General features: G+C 34.2%; 1 pseudogene across 1 annotated transcript; it reads right to left on the bottom strand.

Annotated features, from left to right (window-relative positions):
• Window positions 1–1,937: 1,937 nt before the first annotated feature.
• On the bottom strand, window positions 1,938–7,272 carry LOC137811218 (uncharacterized; annotated as a pseudogene). Its single transcript, XR_016518598.1, has 9 exons — window positions 6,952–7,272; window positions 6,440–6,791; window positions 5,009–5,502; window positions 4,772–4,924; window positions 4,453–4,623; window positions 3,643–3,690; window positions 3,494–3,556; window positions 2,907–3,337; window positions 1,938–2,752 (listed from the first exon to the last, which is right to left on the bottom strand). The product of XR_016518598.1 is annotated as an uncharacterized LOC137811218 (transcript).
• Window positions 7,273–7,738: the final 466 nt, after the last annotated feature.

Genomic DNA, 7,738 nt, shown 5'->3' with positions numbered 1-7,738 from the left:
CTACCAACCCAATTGGACAATAGCTACCTAGCATTAATTCGTAGACACCACACAATAGTTATGCAGCTTGAGTGCATCATAGGTCTTCATTCTAATTGTCTCACCTCTTGTGCCAAAAAAACAATTATGATTATTATCAAAACACGGATGCTGGAACGTGCCAAACCACCAACACCTCTCCCTACTTAACTACTCAATAATTACCTTGTACACACCAGATTGCACTTTCTGCAGAATATAAAAGTATGTGATTGGAGAAAAATCCCAACTAACAATTATGAATAATGCTGCAGCCACCGGATACTGCTACCATCGCTAAATAGGTGCATTTACAGAATAGCCGGTCCATAATATAGAGTTCAACAAAATGTTTGTAGCTGGAAGCAACAATAAAGGCACAAAAATCCCAGAAGCCAAAGGCAGAAAAGGTTTCTTTATCTGCAACAATAAACAGAGCTTATCCTGAATCATAACCAACCGGACAGTTGCAGCGTGCTGCTAAAAAACACAAAACCAGAAGTGTAGTTGCAACTATCTGCTTAAAAGCTTAGCACCTGCCCACGGATTCACTTACTTCCTTCATCTTCCAATCACCAGATAAAGCAAGACCACACGATGCCTCTCCTACCCAGTTCCCTTCAACAGAGCTTGACATTGCAGGGGAATACAACAGAGCCTACTCCAGACTACATAAAAACCTATAAACATGTTTTTCTACTGCTTTATTCCTGTGCCAGCATCTCCAAACTTGAGGTTAATTAACCTGCCATAAGCAGATTAAGCGCCTATTCTCCTTCCGCTTGACTCCACTCCAAAGACTTCTATAGCAATCTCACATCCATATTGAGATAAGTGTATCCTACAAAACTTCACATAACATAAGCCTTGAGTGTGCTTTGAAGTTTGCACTCATCCCAACCGGTTTCCACCCAATTTACACTACAATTATCTTTCCCAACCAGCAAGTTCCGGGATCCACTAATAGGCTGCTCTTTAACATCAGTATTCTTAAAAAAAAAGTGATAGCAAATCAGCATATCAGATACACCTCGCAAGAACTCTAGCGTTCAAGATATTTTCATTAATATTAATATTATTATCATTAATATTAATAAAAATATTAATATCAATATTATCATTAATATCAATATTATTATTATTACAATTATTAAAAATATTTTGTATGTAATACTTTATATACGGATACAATTCGTATGTAATTATTTTCGTATGACACCAAAATTGCATACCGATTAAATCTGTATGTAATCGCTATTGGCTTACATAAAAAAAATTATATGTAATGTCTATATACATACTGAATTAAATATCCATATATAATCACTTTTGACTTACGGAAAAATCTGTATGTAATATTTTTATTCTTTGTATGTAAGCATATTTATTTTTACATACGGATTTAATTCATATGTAAATACTTGTATATAATGTTCACTTTACATACAAATTTGGATTTGTATCTAATATTCGATTTGTAAATGGACAATTTATTGTAGTGAGAGACAAATAGTTACTAGTTGATCCGTGTGTTGGACACCATTTGATAAATTCAAATGTTTCTAGAGATAAATTAGTCGAGAATAGAAGACCACTAGGTGACTCAATAGTGGAAGTAAAATAGCTAAGAGGGAAAAAAACCTTAAAAGATGGCATTGAGATAGTATAAGCGAACCTAGGAGAAAGGTTTTACACACAAAAAAAATCCTCCGAACAATGGGTTTATCGAGCTAAAAAAACTAAGAGAAGAAACAATGAAAATAAATTTAGAAGAAAGGTTTGTAAAAGTTTGATATCATTTTAAACTCTATAAAGAAAAATAAACATTAAGATCAAACCATGTATTTATGAAACAACACAAATGTTTTATTATAATGTATGAGTTTTGACCTAATATATCATATTGCGTGTACTATATATTTTGTTTTTCTTTAATAATATTTTTTAACATAATGATAAATGATTGTTGGGTTTCGGAATTAATCACTCCAAACAAATACCTGAGCTGGTCCAATTTGCATGATTATGAAACCAAAAAATTTAGTACTCAAGCGGAGGTTCCCTTCATGATATCTGTGAAGACACTAAAGGACTCAGCTCCAACGACCCAGATCAGTTAATTTGGCACTTACAATGAAGGTTTCCTTCCCTTGATATATCTTGCATGCATTGTAGAATTGAAAATCTCAAGAAAGAGGCGAAGCTGTGAGGGTACTAGGACAATAACAGGAATAGTCCCAAGCGACATAGCTACTATTACCAACCGCTGATTACCCTGCAGCATCATAGCAAGCGAAGCACAAAATGCTACCATCATTGACACCACAGACGAGAAAAGGGCCACGAGACCGCAAAGTAACTTCAAAGGCAACGTCTTCAGGAAATCCTTCTGAGCATAACGAGAGGTAAGGATCCCAATGAAAAGGAGGACCGAGGTGGAAGATGTAAAGAGCGAGACAGCATCTGCTATGATGAATAAAGTGAATATCTGGTCGCGAAAGAAGATAGGTACCCCAGTGTCTTGGTTGCTTCCTCCGGGGACACTGAAAGCCGCAGCGAACATGATAGTGATTATCAGAGTACCTACGAGGGTGAAAGAACTAGCTGTGTCCTTGGCCCATTTTTCACCAGCTTTCAACATCTCCCCGTGACTTTCACTGAAGATCTCACGGGGCTTCTTACCGTCTCCATTTTTCTCTTCCTTGCACTTGGGGTGCACAATTTCCTCAACAACCTGCGTTAATAAATTATCATCATCATATTATAATAATCAAACATATTTGACTAATTTTTCACTTTTTTCACATTATTTATTGTATTTATCAGTTTTCTATCTATCTCTTCCTTCCATCAAGTTATGAAATAGAGGAAGTGAATAATAAAATAACCTTGAACCATTGAAGTTCTCTTTGCATTTGGAGAGCATCACCGGCTCTCTTATCAAGATCAGAGGAAGGCCCTAAATACGCTGCCAAGTGCAAGAGGGTGTTGCCAAACACGTCTGCACTGCATCTGATTATCTCCTTCCGTCCATTGAGACTGTTTATGAGTCGGAACACGTCTTTTCTACGGTTCAGAATTGCATGCGAAAATATGCCTCTCTTGTTTCTATCAATGGCCCACAAGAGGTCAGGGTTCGTCTTCCTCATCTTATCTATGAACTCAATAATTCCAAACTTCGCGGCCTGCAACATTGCATCGTACGCTGAAGCCTCTCGCAGCTGAGATTCCTCGTACTCTGAAACTCTATCGCACATGCAGTTCAGAATTTCAAGAACTACAAGGTGGGTCTTTTTCTGTTGGTATATTTCTCTGATTCCTGGGATAATCAAGTCATTATATAAGAATAAGATATTAATTAAAAGGAATCTTTTTAAATAAATAATACAAGATGAAAGAACATTTTTGCCTTGCAATTTAATAAAATGAGGAGAAAACATGAGAAACAAAATAAATTCAATGTATGCTGACGTACCAGCTGAGAACTTTAACAGTATGTGATTTTGAAATAACAGATAAACGAATATAAGCACTCGACCTGCAAAACAAAGAAAGAAAGAACTAAAACACTTATATATTTGATGCTAGGGCACAGGATCCCTGAAAGAAATGGGACACACGTACCTAAAAGCCTTATGGGAGGAAAATTCAAAGCCAGTTCACAGAGTCTTCCTAAAGAAACAATTGAGGAAATAGACTGAGTAATGATCGAACTACTTTTTAAGTCTGTGAATGGAAAGAAGAAATGAGGAGGGAGAATGATACATGTGAGTTATACTTTTAAAAATTAGTTAATTAAACACTATAGTTGAAAATTTAATACTTCGTAATTGAATCACAGTAGAATCAGTATAAGTAAAATAACAATAATAATAATAATAAGTAAATACATCAAATAATTTAAATTAAATATAACATCATAGTTTTTATAACACTATAAATAAATAAATTATTATTTATAGATTTATAACATTCAAAATACGTACAGAAGTTCAAACTAAACATGTAAAAATAATTAGCTTTAAATTATAATAAATTTATGTTCATTGATAATAAAAAATTAATGTAGAAAATAAAAATAATTAAATTAATGTAAAATTGTAAGAAATCGAGATATGAGAAGAGTTTCTTTTCTGGTTTTCAATTGATTTTAACAATAGTAAAACAAACATGAATTGGAAAAATGGGTCTCCTCATTAGGTAAGCATTTATACTAATTCGGTGAAAAATGAAAACAGTTTATTTTAAGTAAACTTTTAAAGAGAAATTTTGTCAAAATAAATTGAAAATAACTCATGTAAATAATTTTATTAAATTTAAATAAAATAACTGTTTCAAATAAGTCCCAAATAGACATATATTTCAAATACAGAATTTCCTCTCTTGTTTATTACTCTTAAAAAAGAGAAAGAGTGCAATTATATTCATACAGACCTGTAATGGATGTTTTAAATTGGTGTTCCTCTTGAGCAACACGAAGGCCTTCTACTTCAGTATCATCTGCCACTATCCCAATGCTCTTTCCGCAATAGTCAATGCTTATTCCGAACAAGTTAACTCTTACTCTACGAAAGTTTTGCACCTCTAATCTTTCTAATCTTAAAGCTGAAAATGGATTGAAGTGGATAATTAGCATTACTTACTTCCGCTACCTCTCCCATGTTACTTCATGATCGCATGCTCAAGTGCTCAAAATTGTGAGAAACTTCAAAGATAAGAACAGAGAAGAGAGGAATAGAATGATAAAACTTACTGTCATAAATGAGTTGTTGTAGACGTCCAAATCCAGTGCCACTAGGGAATGCAGAAGGCATGTGTGCCAATGCATATAAGGGCCTTAGTCCATCATCGGATTCATGGGTTAGAGGGAGGTGTGGGATGCGATGGATTAAACTCAAAGCCACATCTATTCCATCAAACCAACACCAACCACACGTTCAATAGTGTGAGAAACTCCATTATATATAGTTAACTAAGAGTTATTGCTTACCAAATATTTCAGCAGTGATGCATCGTGCAAGAAGCAAAACTCCAGTGTGGGAATTTTTGTCCACAAACGCTTCCAACGGAGTCTGAGAGTAGAGATAGCGAGTCATCTCTTTGTAGCCCTTAGCAGCAGAAAGAAGAATAGGAATTTCACCACCTTTGGTCTTCATAATTAAAAGCTTCTGCCCTCCCTTCCTCTCTACCATGCACTTTGCAATCTCTACGTTTCCAGTTAATTCCGCGGCGAGAGAAAGAGCGTGTAATCGAAGTTGTCTTGCATTTTAACTAACTTATCTTTCCCTAACTTGACCAAATTCTTCACAATGTGTAGGTGGCCAGCTATTACTGCAACATGAAGAACGGTTTTTCCTGTAAAGGAGGTGGAAAATATGGCGGTGTCGTCATTGTTGATTATTGCTTTTGCATCATTCCACTCATCGCTCTCCACATATCTGTACAACGGTTTATTTTGAAGGAGACTATGCTCCACAAGTACACCTGCCACACAAACCATCTTACTCATTTCGGTAAAATCTTTGCAGTGTTTCTTCCTAAAAAGATCCCAACACACGAGAGGGACTCATTGATGAATCTTCCTGTCTCACGTAAATTTTTTCGTGCCTTTTTATCTAGTTTAATTGAGAATTGTATGAACTTTAATCTTTTAACTTTATTATAGTTTAACAAACTAACTTATTGAAACTAGTTTTACCAGTATTTATTTGATAACTCAATTTTAGCATATCATAATTTATTTGACCAACTTGTGAAGTATTCCATTTAACAACTTAATCCGTATACGAGTTTATTAGCCTAGCTTATGTATTAAAATAAATTGTTAACTTATACATGTTGTTATGATTTTACTTTATTTGATCCACAGTAATATTAAATGACCTATTTTGATTATTATATTATATATATTAAAGACGGATAACTACAAGATTATGAGTACACGTTTTGGAGAAACAATTATTTGTTAAAATAAAATAGTGTATGCGTTGGCAAGCACGTATATAATGTGAGAAACTTATGCTACTTCTATTTTCATTAATAATAAAGTTATAATAAAAACAGTTTGGTACAACCAACTTCGAATTATTTTGCAGTATACTAAGTTTTCAAAGGAGTAAAAATATCCTTTTTGAGAAATGTACAAAAATATCCTTCCATTCATTGGACAAATATTAATCATTTAAACAGTTTTTTTATCCGCAATCACACAAAAAGGTTATACATTCAATGCGGAAAAAAAAATCTAAAGGTAGCTAATGTTTATTTTTTTTAGAAATATATATGAACAAAATCTCAAATAATGATTTGCAAAATTAAATTGATTTTATCTCATAAAATTCTTGTTCGTTTAAAAAAAAGAGTTTTGTTCTTGAAACATAGAAGTGAAGTTTCTTAACTAAGCACGAATGGAAGTGATTACCTTGTTCAATATCTGAATCAGCTTTTAACTGTGAACTGTACAAGGCTCCCAATCTGTTCCAAGCTTCTTTGGCCGTTTTAACATCTCTAATCTGACTTAGAATCTCCCTTCCACATGCTAACTGGATGATATGCAAAGCCTTGGCATTCTTCTTCTTCCATGAGACAGAAACGGTTTTAGGTTTCACACCAATCTCAGGAACAAAAGTCACAAAACCCCACAAACCTTGACCCATCAGATAATTTCTCACAAGAGCACTCCAGTTCTCGTAATTGTCTCTTGTGAGTGCTTCCAGAACTATTCCACTCGCTGCACCACCTATTACTGCCATTCAAACTTCACCTTCCACAACCTGAACATAAAAACTAATTAATTGAGAAATGAAAATGGGAAAGAAGAGTATATGAAGGTAAGCATTTGAAAAGGAGAGAGATCAGGAAAAGTGAGAAAGAAAAGAAGTTCAGAAGAAGAAGGGCTAGAAGAAAGCACTAGGAAAAGATGAGGATAGAGACCTAAGAAAAAAGGAGAATGGAGCAAGCAGATCAGTGGAAGAAAGTCAAAGTTCAAGAATGGAGGTGTTAGAGTTCGTGGTCTATAGATATAGAGGCCAGCAAAGTTTGTCTCTGCACTATGTAGAGAAGGACAAAGCTTCTGGTTTCCTGATGCAGGACATGGAGAAACTTTTTTGCAGTATTATTTTTGGAATCTCTTAGCATCAACAACAGAACTCTTTTTGGGAAGGAAATTGGGTTTGCAAATGTAAGGATAAGTAGGAAAGTGGTGCTGTAATGGATTTGGGGTATATAACTGTAAGTGCAAAAAGCAGAATCTGCAGCATAAATATGCTATGATAGGTGTGTTATAAAAGCCTACACTTTTTTGGCACTTTATCGTGGAGTTTGGGTAAGGGTTGAGACAGTCCCTTTCAACTCTTTTATTATTGTTGAAAATAAAAATAAAGATAAGCATTTACCTTGCAGGAACTTTGGCACCAGAAAATGAATAGGAAAAGAAAAATGATCTAACTAATTTGAAAAGCTTGCATGTTGAGACCTATATGGAGAGAAGGTTCAGTTAGATCAAGCGCATTTATATATACTTGGATGCCTCAGAGATTAGGATTGAGAATCACGAGAATGTTATATCAGTTACATTTTGCAATGCGATTTAAAAAATCTTATAACAAAAGTTCATTACATTTTACATTTATCTTAGAATCAATCTAAATACTTACATATGTAAAGTATTCGAATTCGATTTTATGGTTATTAAGGTAGAATACTGAATTTATCTTCGTTG

Source organism: Phaseolus vulgaris, chromosome 2 (assembly GCF_051622355.1).
Source record: "Phaseolus vulgaris cultivar YP4 chromosome 2, ASM5162235v1, whole genome shotgun sequence".
In the NCBI taxonomy this organism is placed as follows: domain Eukaryota; kingdom Viridiplantae; phylum Streptophyta; class Magnoliopsida; order Fabales; family Fabaceae; genus Phaseolus; species Phaseolus vulgaris.
The sequence above is the reverse complement of the archived record's forward strand: the minus strand, read 5'-3'. Positions and strand labels throughout refer to the sequence as shown.